The sequence below is a fragment of the Kogia breviceps genome, chromosome 4 (assembly GCF_026419965.1).
Source record: "Kogia breviceps isolate mKogBre1 chromosome 4, mKogBre1 haplotype 1, whole genome shotgun sequence".
NCBI classification, from domain to species: domain Eukaryota; kingdom Metazoa; phylum Chordata; class Mammalia; order Artiodactyla; family Physeteridae; genus Kogia; species Kogia breviceps.
Genome location: NC_081313.1, coordinates 71238065 through 71255804, shown reverse-complemented (window position 1 = coordinate 71255804; position 17740 = coordinate 71238065). Strand labels below are relative to the sequence as shown.

The following is a 17740-nucleotide window of genomic DNA, read 5'->3' as shown; positions in this document are numbered from 1 at the left end:
TATAATGTATGTTCAATGTATTACATATATTGATATACACATATGGAAATACACATATGCATATTCATATATAATTAATAATCTCAAACCTTCTCAATATTATTGTATCACAAAGTCAGTTTTCTCCTGGATTTATGTTAATTTTGTATTTTAAAATTATTCTTATTCTCTTTATCCATGAAGAGTTCTGGTAACTCTATAAAATATCCAGACATTTAATACACACTGACTTATTGGACATTAAAGTGACTTGAGTGCCGAAACCCAATACTTGGGAATGTAGCAGACCTAAGGCCACCTTTGAATCAGTGCGTTGTTCACAGCTTCAGCAGAAAGCATACTGGACAAGGTGGGTTCCATTATGTCCCTTGCTAAGTAATTCAGCTCAGGGAGTCACAGAAGAATCCACTGACTTCCAAAATGAAAATAATGGAGGTGAAAGAGTAAGTCAGAAATCTGGGTGTCCTCCTGACTCCTGACTCTCCATCACCCACACTTCTAATCAACAACACCAAGTCTATCTCTTAAACTCCTTTTATATTCATGAGTTTTCTTTAGCACACCCCCTCCAGTCACCATTATTTCTCCCCTGAATCACTGAAATAGTTTCTTATCATCTAGCTCCCCTGAAATTAATTTTCCACATTGCAGTAAATATAATCATCCAAATATTCAAATAATATCAAATCTCTCCCCTACCGAAAAGTCTCTTATACTGCTTTCCTGAACCCTAAGAACAAATGGATCAGTTTGTTTTGTTTGTTCATATTCGACCTTGTCTTTCATGTGGCTAGTTTTCTTCAACTACCTCAAGATTCTTGGATGTGTAGTCACACTTATGAATGAGGGGCTATATTGGATAGTCAAGGTAGCTGGCATGTATACTGTTTGCTCTTGTTTAGGACTGTTTCCCATGAGGCCTCTCAGCTGAGTGATAAGGCTGACTGAAGGTTCTATATAAGTTGGGAAGTCAGGGGGATATTTTGACAACCAGTCTCTTTGAAGTACCCCTGGGAAAAAAGCAGGTTTCAGAACAGGAACCTCCTTCAGGCCTGGTACATTACACTACCAAAAGGAAGTGCTCTTCTGCCTGTCATCTTACATCTATATTTCCTGTGTCTGTGTGCAACCTAGAGTTAGGCTGAGGCCTGTTATACTTCTGTCTTAGACCCCAGCATCTTCAGAAGATAACTTTCTTAGGAACATCATCCATATGTTCACCTGATTTTGAGAATAATTCTTGGCTTCAGCCACAGGGAATAAGCATTTGCTGCCAAACCATAGCTCTATTTACATCTGTGTTGGGGGAAGAGCTCAACTTTCCCAGTTGTTTGGAAAGTAGACTCCTAAATATTGACCAAGGATTGCCCCCTGGCTTATCCGTATTTGTTGATTCACCTTGAAGATCTCTGGTGACTTTTATTAAATTTAATCTTTCATTTCCCTACCAATCACATGTCATTTGTTTTCTGTCCTCCCAGAATTTTTATAAAATTTTGATTCACTGGTGATACATTTCTTGTTTTCCAGAGTGTCATGGTGTCATTCATTTTAATTTATCAATTCTATTAATTCAAGGAGACTTCGAGAGAAAGAAAATACAGGCACATATGAGTTTTCAGTTATCACATTTTTAAAGTCAATTGAAGTTATAGTAATTAATAGGAATTAGCTAAATTCTATATATTTTTGAACTCTACTAACAACTAGGAGTTTATTGATAAATGATTCAGTGAAGATTTGAAAACTATCATAATCTACCCATAGGAATTGATTATTTTAAGGGATCCAAGATGGTTTAAAAAAAGAAGAAACCAGAAATATCAAATGTGTGGGGTCTTTCTTTTCAAAATGGCTACAAAATATTACTGATGGACACCAAACATTTAATCCTCACTGAAATCTAGTCTTAGAAATTAGTCTACAGATTGTATATACATTTCACACAGAAATTCCATTAAATCTGTCTGAGGAGCTAACCCATGGGACCAGCAAAAAATGGTTCTGTGGTAAGAAATTACTTTTAACTAAAGGTTAAATAAAATTGTACCAATGTTATTTTAAACTGATTACTCAAGACAGTGATTCCTGTTTAATGGCCCTTAGTTCAATTTGCTGTCTGCTTTTTTTCTGCTTTAAAAAAAAAAAAACCTTCAGTACCCCTTTATTTCTTGATGGGCATATATTCGTTTCTGTTCACCTCTGCTTCTCCCACTCTCTCCATAGTCATACCCCTTTGTCCAGGATCTATCAGTGGTTGTCTTAGCCTTCACAGAGATCTGTGTGTATGGGAAACCACCTTATTCTTTCATCCATCCCTCCTGTGATTATCTTTTATCTCATCACCATTCATTGTGAGCAGTAAATACAGACTTGGTTAGATGTTTCATTCATGGATCTTAACTTTGTAGACGAAAATTGTAAATGGTAAATGACAAAAGTGTAATGATAATTTAAATTACTCAAGACTAAAATTTCCTGAAGGTAATTATTATTTCTATTACTGATCTATCTGTCCAAAATATCTTGCAAAATATACATATCATTCATTATAGAGGGTCTACATCTTCTATCTTGAAGGGAAATAGTTCTGTCTCAAAACAGTATAAAAAGTGGTGCATAAATACAACTGTTTAAACATTTTCTATCCAATCTATCTGTGCAAATATCTAGTTTAAGTTAAGCATGCACCTAATAATGCCTTTTCATTAGAGTTGTAATTAAAACACACTTTGAAATTTCAGCCATGAATATAGTGATAATCAACTTTTCTCTCTACTAGTATTAATAATAACAGCTCTCACATATTTTTCTCTGTTCCTAAAACCAAACTTGCTTCCCAGTTTACCATTATAGTGTATTTTGGAAAATCATTTCAATAGTTAAGTATTTTAGGTAAAATGAGTATCTCTAACATACATACAAATATGTTTACCCAGAGAGGTTTAAAATTCAACAATAGGTAAATTTTAACAACACTAGGCAAAATAGATTGAAAAGGAAGGTTTTAGTTTTCAATCATTCTGAAGATTTTTCAGATGGAATTTAATTCAAGAACTGAGGGCACATTTTATTTTTTAAAAACCTAGCTCTACCTCAAACATTTTCATGAGAAGTTGGCTATTAATATTGACTGGATTTCTCTATACAATAATTTGGTCTCAGAGAGTTCACATAACCTGACAATTTAGGATGCCTAAAATTCAGAAATATTAAATATTACTCAAAGCTATCAGATGACTGAAAAATAGAAATTATAATTAATATTAAAATAAGCAGGGCTTCCCTGGTGGTGCAGTGGTTGAGAGTCTGCCTGCCGATGCAGGGGACACGGGTTCGAGCCCCTGTCCGGGAAGATCCCACATGCCGCAGAGTGGCTGGGCCCATGAGCCATGGCCTCTGAGCCTGCACGTCCGGAGCCTGTGCTCTGCAACGGGAGAGGCCACAGCAATGAGAGGCCCACGTACCGCAAAAAAAAAAAAAAAAAAGCAATTCATCAGGACTACACACTTTAAGAGTTTTGGGAGTCATGGTCACAAATCCAACAGCCAATATCTGTATATTTCTAGTAAGTAAAGCATTATATAGAGTTCTGGAGAAAGATACAGAGAAGCCAGGAATAATTCTTCATTTGAAGAGATTAGCACTTAAAATGAAAGATAGAATTCTATAATATTGTTAATCACAGAAAGAGCAGAGGTAAATTCCGTGGTGTTAAGAATTTTTCAGGTATTACGAGTTTGCTTTAAACTTCTCTACAAGAGAACTTCTATTTCTTAAACCTTTGTAACTACACAATGAAGGTATAAGTTGTTTTCAAATTTCATATATAACCTAAATAAAACTGAATTTATGCTTCCCACTTTAAGGTCAATCTCAATATAGAATCACACCAAAAAGAACACAAATCAGAGGAAAATAGTTTAGAAATAAATTGATTTCCATCATCTCTTAAGAAGGCAATGAAGGCACAGCACATTGCGTAATGTAAAACTTCATTAGACCACTCTTCGCCTAGCGCGTTCCTCAGAATCTCACACATCAAACAACTGTTAGTATTTTTTTTTTCTTTTTAAAAAGTACCAGGTGCTTTTTAAATAAACTTTTGAATGATTTTAGATTTTAGAAATACTGCAAAGGTAATATAGAGAGTTCCCTATGCTCCTCATGCAATTTTCCCTAATGTTCACATCTTACACTGCCATGTGGTACATTTGTGAAAACTAAGAAGTCAACACTGATACATTACTATTAACTAAACTCAAGACTTCATTTGAATTTCACCAGTTTTTATGCTAATGTTCTTTTCTCTCCCATGATTGATTCCAGGATACTACCTTGTATTTGGTCACTGTGTCTCCTTCCTTCGTTTTTTCTGAAGATCTGTGGCATTTTTTTCCATCTTTTTAATGTTTCTGAGGAGTACTGGTCAGGTATTTTGTAGAATATCCCTCCACATGGGCTTGTCTGGTCTTTTTCTCATGTTTAGTCTGGGGTTATGGTTTTAGAGAAGAATAACACATAGGTGAATTTCCTTCCTCATCACAAAATGTCAGGGTGTTCTTGTCACCATGTGACAAGTCTTGGTGATGTTAACATTGACCATTTGGTTAAGGCAATATTTGCTTGGCTTCTCCACTGTAAAGTTACTAGGTTTTCCATTTCCATACTCCATTGTTCTTTGGATATGAGTCACTGAAGGTGCATGTGTCGTGATAGAGTAGGAGGTTGGAGAAATAAGTTCCACCTCCTGGTGGGGGCGGATCTGCATTTGTATTTGGAATTTTTTTTGTGAATAACATTTGTCTCTTCTCCCCCATATATTTATCTATTTTATTACTTGTTTATATCAGTATGCATATACATGTTTTATACTTTGGATTATAATCTAATATAATTGTACTGAGTTGAATAGAGCTCCCAGAGATTCATGTCCACTTGATTCTGTGAATGTGACTTTATTTGGAAATAGGTTCTTTGCCGATGTAATCAAGTTAAAATGACGTCTTGCTGGATTAAGATGGACCCTAAATCCAATGTCACTGATCTCCTTACAAGAAGGAGGAAACTTAAGAAATAGAGATTAGCATGCTCACAGGCATGAACACCTTGACGGAGGCAGAGATTAGACTGATACGTCTTACAAGTAGAAATGCCAAGGATGGCTGACAACCACCAGAATCTAGGAAGTGGCAAGGAAGCACCCTCCCCTAGAGCCTTCAGAGAGAGCTTGGCTTTGCCAACACCTTTATTTCCAATGATTTCTGGACTCCTGAACTGGTAGAGAATAAATTTCTGTTGTTTTAAGCCACCCAGTTTGTGGTAATTTGTTATGGCAACCCTAGGAAGCCAGTGCAACCATGCTATTTATTTTGTTGTTCAACTTGCTCCAGGTTTGGTCATTGGGAGATCTTTCAGGTTGGCTCTTGTATTCCTTTGACATGCTCCATCACATGCTGGATAGTCACTTTTCTTTTCTCTTTTGCTAAGCTTCTCCAGCTTCATCACCCCTTGTGTGTGTGTGTGCGCGCGCACACACACACACACACACACACGTATATTTTTTTCCTCCAGGTATTGCCTTCTTTTATTTTTAGGTGCTAAAGACTGAACTTTCCTCCTGATCTCTCTCTTGTCCTCTCTACCTTTCACCCAGGGACCTCTTAACTGACCAAATAAGTAAACATGCCACTTAGAAGGGAATGTGAGGGGGCCAGTAAAAAGATGCTATATAAGTAGTGTGTCTTTCACTGTCTTTTTTTCCATATTTGACATGTAATCAATAGGTCCTCTATTTAACTCATTATCATTCTTATTACTAAATTTTAATTAATATTTACTGATAGCCTTCTCTTTCCAAAAACACCATAAATAAATGTTAACTAGTGTAAAATTTGGAGGGTAACAGATTTTGAAATTATTATATGTCCTGAAAGCAAACAACAAAAAACATGTAGCAAAATTACTATGGGACACACATAAAAATCAAAGAGAAATTAAGCAAAGTAAAATTTTCTCTTTCTACAGGACTGATATTTAGACCAAGAATTCCAATCAGTGATTTATTATGGAATTTTATTAGCACAATTATCTTGTAGCAAAACACATAGATGAAATATTTACTTCTTTTGTATTGCTATCCAATTAACAACACAACAGATAGATTTTATTCAGTCTGTAGATAATTAGCAAATTAAGCACCAGGGGAATAATCCACAAACTAGACAATTACATAAATTAACTAAAAATCCCTCCATCCTGAGATTCTTCTTGATAAATGGAAAAGTAAATAATTCTCCAAATTTCATCTTCCCAATATAGGAACTAAATATTACAATAGGTTTACTCATATTTCATGAGCATGTCATCACTGTTTTATGACTCCTAAGAAGATCAGCATAGCAATGATAGGGACTAAAAAAGAGGTAAAAAACTAATAGGAACCAAATTGCAAATTAGAATAAAGGTTTAATTTTTCATGATTCAGTGCATACTCTTTATTCAGAAGTTATTCCTATTTTTTTTTTATTTTCCGTTTTGGGTTTTTTGCTCAAATGGTCTCACTTACAGAGCCTTATTCTAACCCACTCTGAGGTGGTATGTCTCATGCATAACTATACTATCAGAAGCTCAGAGAGCACTATTTCTCTTTAATTTCTTACATACGAATGGCTAAACTTGAGAGTGAAAGTCACTTATTCAATAGATGCCCATAAAACTTTATTAAATTCTTCAGAATCTTTAGAGTTTCTTACAAGTCTAACTTGGTGATCCACCCTGATTCTCAAATTAATGTACTTATTTTGAGACTTCATATATGGTATAATATCATTGTCTCAAATCTCTGTTCATAATATTATTAATGATAAAGTAATATCTCTAAAGGATGTTTCTATAGATCACTGCATAAAAATGTACAAATATGACATTCATTTAACGTGGAAGCACAGGGAATTTTCCTAAAATATTATATGAGTCCAATATGTTGGTAGTGTGTGTTATGGCCACCCAGTGTATGCACTGCTAACCTTGCATACAGAGAAAAAAGGATGACAAATTGTATTTGAAGACACTTTAGTATCAAAAAATGAAGAAACATGTACCAGAGAAGTTGCCAGAATGCAGTACAAGAAAATGCCTTATATATGGTATATAAACGTCTAAAAAGTTTAGGTTGTGTTCCAGTAACCTGGAAAATAATTATCAAATAATTATCAAATAATTATCAAAAATAACTACATACTACTTCAAAGTTGTGATTCATTCTCTTATAGCTGATGACCTGGTGTCAGGTATAACCTTAACCCTTAAGATACCAGATATTCACATTACCCCAAGACAAGGCTGAACATACATACTATCTTCCTAAAATGACGAATTCCAAATGAGGAGTAGGGAAGAATCATAAAGTATAGCGTATTTGAGGTCTGTGGTATATTTTGTTATTGTTCCCCATTATCCAGTCTCTTCTCTCTTAGGAGTATGTATCACCCCCCACCCTTACCATGCCTTGCTTTAGGTAGTACTATCCTAGCCCTTGTCAGTCTTAGCCATGTGACTTGGCTTTGGCCAATGGATGTGACTTATACCCTCTGGGAGGAAGCTTTAACTGTGCTTCATGGTGTGGTTGGGCTTCTTGCTTCTGTCTTCTGCTAGAAGAATGGCATATCCCAGATAGTGGCTGCTCCTTCAGCCTGGATGCTAGAATGAAAAGACATGTGGAGAAAGCGGAGCTAACTTGCAAACCCGAAAGCAAGAAATTGAAGTTTTAGTTTCTGTTGTAAGTTACTAAGATTATGGAATTGCTTGTTAAAGCACTACATGTTGACTAATACAAATGCAAGAGGTAATTCTATACTCACTCTTGATCTTTTAATCATCCAGGCCCCTCTATCAACTTACTGTCCCTCTGAGTAAATATAAATTAATGAACATTGTTGCTTGCAGACTTAATATGGTAATACCTTCTGATTTGCACCCACGGATTTATCTTTTAGACTCCTTTGCCCTTGGTTACGGTGGCTATTGAACCATTTAAGACTTTACACTGTCATTGGATAGTCCTCCCTCAAATGTGGGGCTTTTATGCTGAACTGCTTGGTTTTGGACTTTCTATTTGAATCTGCCTTTATTTATAGACTATTCTGGAGGAGTAATACCACAACTGACATTTAAGTGTGTTAAACCTCTGCTCCTGCCAGGCATAAAACCAGAATTCTACCCGGCCTGGTGCTTTCCTCTTATTAAAAGTACAGGAGGGTCACTCAACAGTAGAAAAGACCATCTACCTCATCAAAGTTTAAGGCAGATTCCAAAGGCAGTGTACATCAAACGGAGGAGCTCAGTGTGCAAAAGGCAGTTAGTAAAGGTTTCTAAGTCATGGAATGATATAATCACACTTGTTTTTAAATGGATAACTCTAGAAGCAAAATGGTGCAAAACAGTGGTGTAGAAAAAAAAAAAAATAGTGGCAGGAAAATAGGTAGTTGTTGCAAGCTGTGGAGTTCAGGCAAAGCAGGAGGTCCTGAAGGCAATAGTGTAAGACCATAGTAGTGAAGGCAGAAAGGCAAACACAGATTTGGAAAATTTGCAATGTAATCGCAACAAATGAAATAAATTCAACATGGCAGGGTAACATTTTTGCTTTAATTAAATATATTGCACATTTGACAATATAACAAATGGCAAAGTGATTTGATTCAAGAGATACTATGTAGATGACATGGTGTTATTAATCAACCATTTGGTAGAGTGTGTGAAGCAAACACCGTGAGAAAAGAAAGAGAAAATAACTCCACTCATTTAGAAAGAGAAAATACAAAAAGGAGAGAAAAGGGGCTGAAAAGTGATTAAAACTGCTGAACCACACACCTGATGTGATGGAGGCAGTCCTCAATGAGACACTCTAGCTTTTAAAAATGGAAATGACATGTTTCCTTTGCTCATAAAGGAATTTACCTAATTTGACTTCATTATAGGCACTGTGAAAAATAAGTTCACCCCATAAATTTCAATGTGGGACTTTGATTAAATAAAAGTATTATTACCTACATTTGATGACTGAGTTGTTAAATATTAATAAGTCAGTCCAGTAACTCAGCCAGCAGAGGTTAGTAGCATTTGGAAAAGAACGTTCTGATTTCTCTTTAGAGGCCCACAGGTCTGAAAAAAAGACTGGTGTTAAAGTCTTTTAGGTTAGAGTCAAATCCTTTTGGGTTCAAACATTTGTGACATGAACACCAGTGAAGATCAAGATCTTAAGGATAAGAAAATAGTGAGTCAAAATGTAGAGGTTTTTAGACTAGTAATCACAGTCAGCAAAGTTTAACATTCTGATTCTCTGATTAAGGGAGATACTGACTCATTAATTATACAGAGCAACTCTGAATACAGTTTTCACACATTTCTTTATTCTAACCCATTTCTTCTCCCTAAGTGAGGAATGAACACAAAATGTGGAGTTAAAAGTCCTTCCTCACATAAAGAAAGGAAGGAAGGAGGAAAGGAAAGGAAAGGGAAAAGGGGAAAGGGAAAAGAGAAAGAAAATTTCTACTTATACAATTACACTGTAAATACTAGTTCCAGTGTTAAATATTCTTGTTCTGAATGTGGCCTTTGATCACTTAATAGTTGAAATTTTCTTTCCTTTTTTTCAAAAGCAAAATGAAAATCTCAAGTTTAACTTGGTAGGAAATAAGAGAACTATATTTTACACAAAATAAGGATGATATTCAGAATTGTAATCTAGACACTGTTTCTAATTAGCTCTTTGTTGATCATTCTGATGATGCCCTGAAGGAAGGAGGTAAAATTCACCACAGAAAGAACCGCCTTGACTGTAGGAAACCCCTGCCGTCCTTGGGGCTTCTCACAGCAGCTCCCTGGCTTGATGCAGGACAAAGTCATTTTCCGGTATGATTGTCTAGAAAGAGTCACTTTTACCAAACTAGGGTGGGAATTACAGAAAGTAATATTGCACTACTTAGATATCGCACTCTTGTATAAAGGTAAAATAATTATAAGAAATGTGTTATTAAGAAATGAATAGATTTTTATAGATAAATAAAATGGTCTTCATAGAAGATACAAATATAACCAAATCTCCCCTTTTTTTATTTCTAATATGTCCATAACATTTTCCTAAAGAGAAAAACAGTTCCCAACTATTGTCTAAAAGGATGGCAGAGAAAAATCAAATTCCCAAGTGTTCGAAGAATTTCTGTATTCTCTCACCTAATGGGTTAGGACCCAGGAATGGTGTTTTCTGTCAGTCAGATCCATAGGCAGCCTTTCTGGAGAGGCACACTGCCAGAAGTTAGGGTGTGCAAACAAGGAGCATGGACTGCAACTACTGCAGCTCTCGGATTCAAAAAATGGCTCAGTACGACCAATCTCCTGTGTCTAGTGTCAGAAATATAACATTGAGGATGGCCTCATCATCCCAGCTCCTGACATGGTCAATAACGTCATGGCTGGAAGACGAAAAGAAGAGATGCAAAAATTGGCTTGGGTGCTAAGAGGGTAGATCTCATACTAAGTGTTCTTACCACAAAAACAGAACAAAACAAAACACATTGACACAAGGAAACTTTTTGGAGACAATGGATTTATTACCTTGATTGTGGTGATAGTATCATGGATGTATGCATATGTCCAAACTCACCAAATTGTATATATAAATATGGGCAGTTTTTGTATATCAGTTATACTGCCATAAAGCTAAAAAATGGCTTTTACCCAATTCTGTGGGTATAAGAGAGAGAGCAGGAGCGCAATGCTCATCTCCAGTTGACACACTCCTTGTTTGCTAATACAGAAGATATACTTTGCTACTAAGTAGAGTCACAGTCATTTACTGTGTAGGGTACAGGAAGAGGAATGAACATGTCTCTCCGTGACAGTGTGCTCCCCAATCCCAAAACCATATGATACATCATGCTGATAATTCTGCTATGGATATAAAACCCACACGTAAGTACAAAAGTTTCAGAATGAAAGAAACAAAATATAATCTTTCCTTTGTCCCCACACTAAGCCATTCCTTGAGTCCATAACTGTATATTGGCATTTTTCTTCTAGCAATGGCGCCAGTAGGACTTTTACCCCATTGCCAAACAGAGCCATAAGCTGAGCACTGGCCACAATACCACAAATCTGCCTTCACTTACACTTGGTCTCTAAGAATTATCCAGATGATCACAAGGAAAGAGGAGGAACAATAATAATAACTTGACTGAATAAATTTTTAAAGAACCAAGTAGAGGGAAAAAAATATCTGTGCCATCCCTGATATAGAACACCGACACAAAAGTGGATTCTGAAAACAGCAGCTATTTTTTTGCAAAGAAACGAAGAAAGCAGAGTAGCTGGGAAACAGAAACTGAACTGATTAAACCGTGTTAAAGAACAACTTAAGTCATCATTGAAAATAATTAAGTAGTAAAAATTAATGGTTTAGACAATCAGTTAATAAAATAGGAAACAGGATTGAGAAACACATGAAATGTGGAGATTATTAACTTCACGAGATAAAAAAGAGATAAAATGGACCTCCCTGGTGGCGCAGTGGTTGAGAGTCCTCCTGCCGATGCAGGGGACACGGGTTCGTGCCCCGGTCCGGGAAGATCCCACATGCAGCGCAGCGGCTGGGCCTGTGAGCCATGGCCGCTGAGCCTGCGCGTCCGGAGCCTGTGCTCCGCAACGGGAGAGGCCACAACGGTGAGAGGCCCGCGTAGCGAGAAAAAAAAAAAAAAAAAGAGAGAGATAAAATGACAGAAATGGTAGACAATGAAGGATTATCACCATTTTAAAAACGTCTAATGAAATTATATCTGGGCAATGATAGACAACACAATTAACATCACAAATTGAGATACCCAGAAATCGTATATCTCATGAAGGAAGTATACAACACCAGGTAGGGAGAATTCTTGCTAAAAACTCAAACTAAAGTGATTGAGCCTCATGATCTAATTTCCAATATGCAGGGTACAAAGGAACTTATAAAGATGCAGTAAGAAAAATCTAATCATGAGGAATTCTACAAAAGAAGTAGTCCAGTATTTTCAGCAAATAAACTGGAGAGAAAAAGAAAAGTTGACAGTAGATTAGAAAAGACTTGAGAGACATAACAACCAAATCTAAATCTAAACTGAATCTAAAGTTGGTATAAAGTCAATGTTAGAACATATGAAAGGTTAGCCTCAGAATGCTTAAAGCAAAACCGTAATACATAAATGTCATGCAAAACTAAACTGTCATTCATGTATTGGCTGGAGTGAAGGGATAGGGGATTAGGGAGGAGGGGAAGCTTTTTTCTCTTCTGTAGGTCTGAATCCTATTTGCCTAACACTCCTGGCCTATTTCCATTTCCCAGATCACACAAAAGTAGAAGTCACTGAGGCAGAGGTTTAATTCGGGTAGGGGGAGGGTTAATGAAGGTGAGCTGGATGTCTTTATGGCAGTGAGGTAAGAACAATATCACTGCTTTTAAATTGACAAACAAATGAGTTTCATGGACTAGTGAGATACTAATTTAAATTGTGAGTTCCCTCCTTGGACAGACAGTGCCGGATCAGCTAACTCAAATGAGAAATTCAGATACTCTGAATATACCATGCTGAAAAGAAAGAACTTTGTAAAAGACCTCACAGTGGGCATGTCACCAAGTCAAATTTATAAATACATAGAAGAATCAAATGATGGCTCAAATGGAACTCTTTGAGAGATGAGAAATTATGCATAGGTGGATTATAGGCCCTGCCATGTGCTAAACGTGTATGCCAAGATTAACCTTTTGTTGGGAGAGTCCTCCCAAGTGAGTTTCTTTACTTTAATAACTTTGAAGTTTAACTTATAAGGGCAACGTAATTTAACTCATGATCTTCTTGTTCCAGAAGTGCTGGGTAGATGAGTATGCTGAGTTCTAAGGTTTAGCATCAGGAAGCAGACTAGAATACAGATATAATCTGATTCTTCTGCGAAGACCTTCTGTCAGGATGATAGTTTGGTTGCTATCTCTATCTTTCTCCTTGTGTGATTTCTCAGTTGGTTTAAAAACATGGCAGGAAATGTGCAGCTACCTCCTCAAATACTAACCTATGTGAAGACAAAAGAAAAATTTCTTCATTTAATTATACTTTCAGATAATTGACTACACCAAAATACACCATTCCTAACAGGACCATTAAGAGCCTTGACCAGAAATCATTCACCAAAGTACTCTTCAAAGGGAATGCTGTGCTAGAAAATAACTAGTAAAACCAATAAAAGAAATTAAAGATAAGAAATAAAGAGAATTAGGGGATGCTCAGTTTATAATAAAGCCTCATTCATTAAACATATTTATTGATAACATGCCATGCTAGGCAAACAAAATTCAGTGTTGAACAGACGTATGGGTATTTGCTCCTGTAGAGTTAAAATTCTAACTAAACAGAAATACTAAAACAAAACAAAAATAAAACAGAAACACCAAGAGAGGAGGATGCTATATTCTTCTATATATCTGAATTGAGAAACAGAAACAATATAAAACTAGCTGGAACAAAAAGAGTAATGTGTTGAAGGAACAGAGGGAGGAATTGCTCTTTGTCTTACTGAGACTACATGATATTTCAGTTCTGAAACTTTCTGCTGAGCAATTTCAGGTTGTGTTCCTCTTTCCTTCCCCAGACCGTCCCTATTTCAGTATATGGATGGTAGACAAAGAGCATCCCAGCCCCGCATTCTTAACACCAGCACCCAACAGAGATTAGCTATTCTCTTTGAACCATGATTCCCAATTGACACCCATCAAAGTCTGTTTGATCCCCTAAGTTAGGGGATCACCACACAACCAATCAGCAGTGGCAGCGGGTGGGTGGGGGGAGAGCAGAATCATATGATATTAACATGAGAGTTAGCTCACTTGGCAGACTTTGCTGCTTGCCTATGCGGTATCTTTTCTCTGCATCTTTATGATTTTTGTATAGGGCAACAATGATTTAGTGTGGGGCAACAATGTTCCCAGATAAAATACAACATTCCTTAGCCTCTCTTATGAATAAAAATGCCATTTGACAAAGTTCTGGCACAATGAAATATAAGTAGAATTTTCCAGTGAAGCTTTGGAAAAAAGCTTTTACAGGGAAAGACTTAGAAGGCCTTTTAATATTCATTTTCCTCAGGATTCAGATACAATGCTGGCAGTGTCTAGCCATCTTACAAGCAGAGGGAATGACAAGGCCAATGGCAAAAGATTATGCTAAACTCAGCTGAGTGAAAAATGTGAAGGAGGAGACCAAGTCCTTTAGGTCCTGGAAAAGCTACCATAAGAGTCCTGGGGTTCTCATCTTCAGAATATGGTGATATGACAGAAATAAACGTTTTGTTTACTTATGCCACTGTGAACTGAGTTTTCAGCTACATGCAGCCAAATGACTTAAATAGTGCCCCTTTGTGATCAGTTTGTGATGCCTAGCTATATCAGAGAAGTGGATTTTCATGGGTTAAGCAATCCAAGAAAACTTACTTTCAACAACTAGTGGGACAAGCAATGGTAATCAAAATACAAAAAGAAAAACAGGGCTGTCAAATATATAGATAAAATCAGTGAAAAATTAAAAGAGCAGGGAGAGGCATTGTGCAAAAACACAGTATTTTTTTAAAATTGAAGTATAGTTGATTTACAATATTGTGTTAGCTGCAAGTACACGGCAAAGTGATTCAGTTATACATGTTATTCAGATTATTTTCCATTATAGGTTATTACAAGATATTGAATATAGTTCCCTGTGCTATACAGTAAATCTTTGTTGCTTATCTTTTTTTTTTTTTTTTTTCCGGTACGCGGGCCTCTCACTGTCGCGGCCTCTCGCGTTGCGGAGCACAGGCTCCGGACGCGCAGGCTCTGTGGCCATGGCTCACGGGCCCAGCCGCTCCGCGGCATGCGGGATCTTCCCGGACCGGGGCACGAACCCGTGTCTCCTGCACCGGCAGGTGGACTCCCAACCACTGCGCTACCAGGGAAGCCCCTACTTATCTATTTTATAAGTAGTAGTTTGTATCTGTTAATCCCATACTCCTAATTTATCCCTCTCCTCCTCCCCTTTCCCTTTGGTAACCGTAAGTTTGTTTTCTATGTGTGTGAGTCTGTTTCTGTTTTGTATATAGATTCACTTGTATTATTTTTTAGATTCCACATATAATTGATATCATATAACATTTGTCATTCTCTGACTTTTGATGATAGTCATTCTGATCAGTGTGAGGTGATACCTCCTTGTGGTTTTGGTTTGCATTTCTCTAATAATTAGCAATGTGGAGGGAGCATCTTTTCATCTGCCCCTTGGCCATCTGTATGTCTTCTTTGAAGAAATGTCTATTTAGGTCTTCTGCCCATTTTTTGATTGGGTTGTTTGTTTTTTTGATATTGAGTTGTATGAGCTGTTCGTATATTTTGGTTCTTAAATTACCTTGTCGGGTGCATCTTTTGTGAATATTTTCACCCATTCCATAGGTTGTCTGTTCATTTTGTTGATGGTTTCCTTTGCTGTGTGAAAGCTTTTAAGTTTCATTAGGTCCCATTTGTTTATATTTACTTTTATTTCCTTTGCCTTCAGAGAATGATCTAAGAAAATATTCCTATGATTTATGTCCAAGAATGTTTTGTATGTCCTCTCCTAGGAGTTTTATGGTGTTATGTCTTATATTTAGGTCTTTGAGTTTACTTATGTATATGGTATGAGAGAGTGTTCTAATTTCATTGATTTACATATAGCTATCCAGCTAACATAGTATTCTTTATATGCCATAAAAATTTAGACCAATATACATAATTGTGGAATAATGCCTTAAATTAGTCAACATAATGTAAACATCAAAAGGAATTATAACTTAATCTAACTAGTAAAAATATGCAATAGATGATGAAGAGCTGTACGTATATAAAGATGAATGGAAATAAAGTACAAATAATAAAAAATATCAGATTGAATTAGGGGGAAAATGCTAGCTACATTTAAGATATGGATTCAGGACAAAATAAATCCAGGAAGTTAAAAATAAAATAATGACAAATATTTATTAATAAACTTTGTAGAAAGCCATGATATGAGTGTTAGTATTATTATTAAACAAATTAGAAGTTAATGCAAAAAACACTATATCAACTAAAGTCTATTATTTATTATTTAGGTTTGAAAAATTATAAAGTCCAAACATTAACAAACACCCATGCACCAAACAATATAATACCCAAAAGTATGAGGCAAACATTTTCAGGAATATAGTATTTGTCAAAAACAACAGAAAGTTTTACTGTTCTTATAATCAGTCTGTGACAAATTCACTATGCAAAAATCAATGGAAGCTCTAGAGGAAATTAATTGTTAGGGAGAAGAATGGCTTTAGTGTGATATAGGTTTCAGTCTGAATCCTGGATCCAAGTCAAATGCTGTACATTTCTGAAGCCTCAAAAATTTGTTTTTGAAATTAAAGAAGAATAAGGAATAGGGGAAAAGGAAATGAGATGAAGAGGAGTTGCAGAGGAGGAGAAGGAAGAAAAATAAGAGAAGGAAAATTTTAATCCGGGTCCTGTATTATGGCCATTATATGCCTTATTTTATTATATCTTCATATTTGCCTATCCCCATTTAACAGAAGAATGAGCACACTCTCAGAGGTAAATAATTTTCCCAAGATCATACAAAGGATTTTTGTTTGTTTGCCTTGTATTTAATGTTATCATATTTTCTCTTTCTGATATTTGAAATTTACTTTTTAGGACTACTCTACTTGTTTAAAAAAATCAATAGAAATTGATTTTATACTTTTGGGAAAACAAGAGTTTTAGGTGTGAGTGTGATAAGCTTCATGATTAATGAGTCGAAATGGCATATTTTCATTTGTTTAAAACTAGATTGATATTAACAATCAGTATGCATTTTTAATAGTCATACACTTGAATCTGAATATTTTGAGAGAAACTATTTCTATAGTTATTTGCTTTTGTTTTCCGACTTCAGAAGCATGAAATACAGAGAGGGAAATAGCTTGAAATAAATAAAAAGTAGTTCAGGTTACACACAAATTATACGATTCAGGCTAAAATATATTTGAGATAGGAATCTTTTCACTTTCACAAAAGTAAGCATAAGCATTTGAAATCTTTTAAAGCATTATTCTCTTCAAACATTTTGAAACAAAAAAATTTGCCTTTTGATAGGAACTATGTGTTTCATTATAAAGATGGAACATAGTGTTCTGGCTTACATATTCTCTGCAGAAGGAGGTCCTTTTTTGTACTGAATTTTTAGCATATAGTAAAGATCCAGATTGTAAAAAATTAATTTCAGGCATGACAGACTGGGAGTATATATTGAACAGATCTGGGAACAGAAATGATGCAAATGCTTTTCTTCCAGCTTCTGAAAATTATGTAATGGACCAGAATTTCAGGATAGACTTCTGTTTGAGTGAAACATGGACTCTTAATCAAAGGAGGGTACCAAAAATGACTTTTGGAAAGCAAAAGTATAAGGTAGTTTCCCACAAATGGTAGTTCCATTGACATTGATTCTGGAGATATCATTACAGCTAAGCACCAGGATACTCACATATATTTTAATTATTAGTGAGGGTAATAGATCTATGCTAGAAAACATTTCTCCTGAATGAGCAAGAGTAGTAAAGGAAATTGACTCATGAAACGAAGAAGACCAGTGATGCATTAAGAGCTAGAAATAAAAATCAATGGAAT

At 35.8% G+C, this 17740-nt stretch overlaps 1 long non-coding RNA gene across 1 annotated transcript in view; it reads left to right on the top strand.

Moving 5' to 3' along the window:
• The window catches only part of LOC136794026 (uncharacterized), a 456411-nt gene that overhangs the window by 336906 nt on the left and 101765 nt on the right, over nucleotides 1–17740 (top strand). The window lies entirely within an intron of this gene.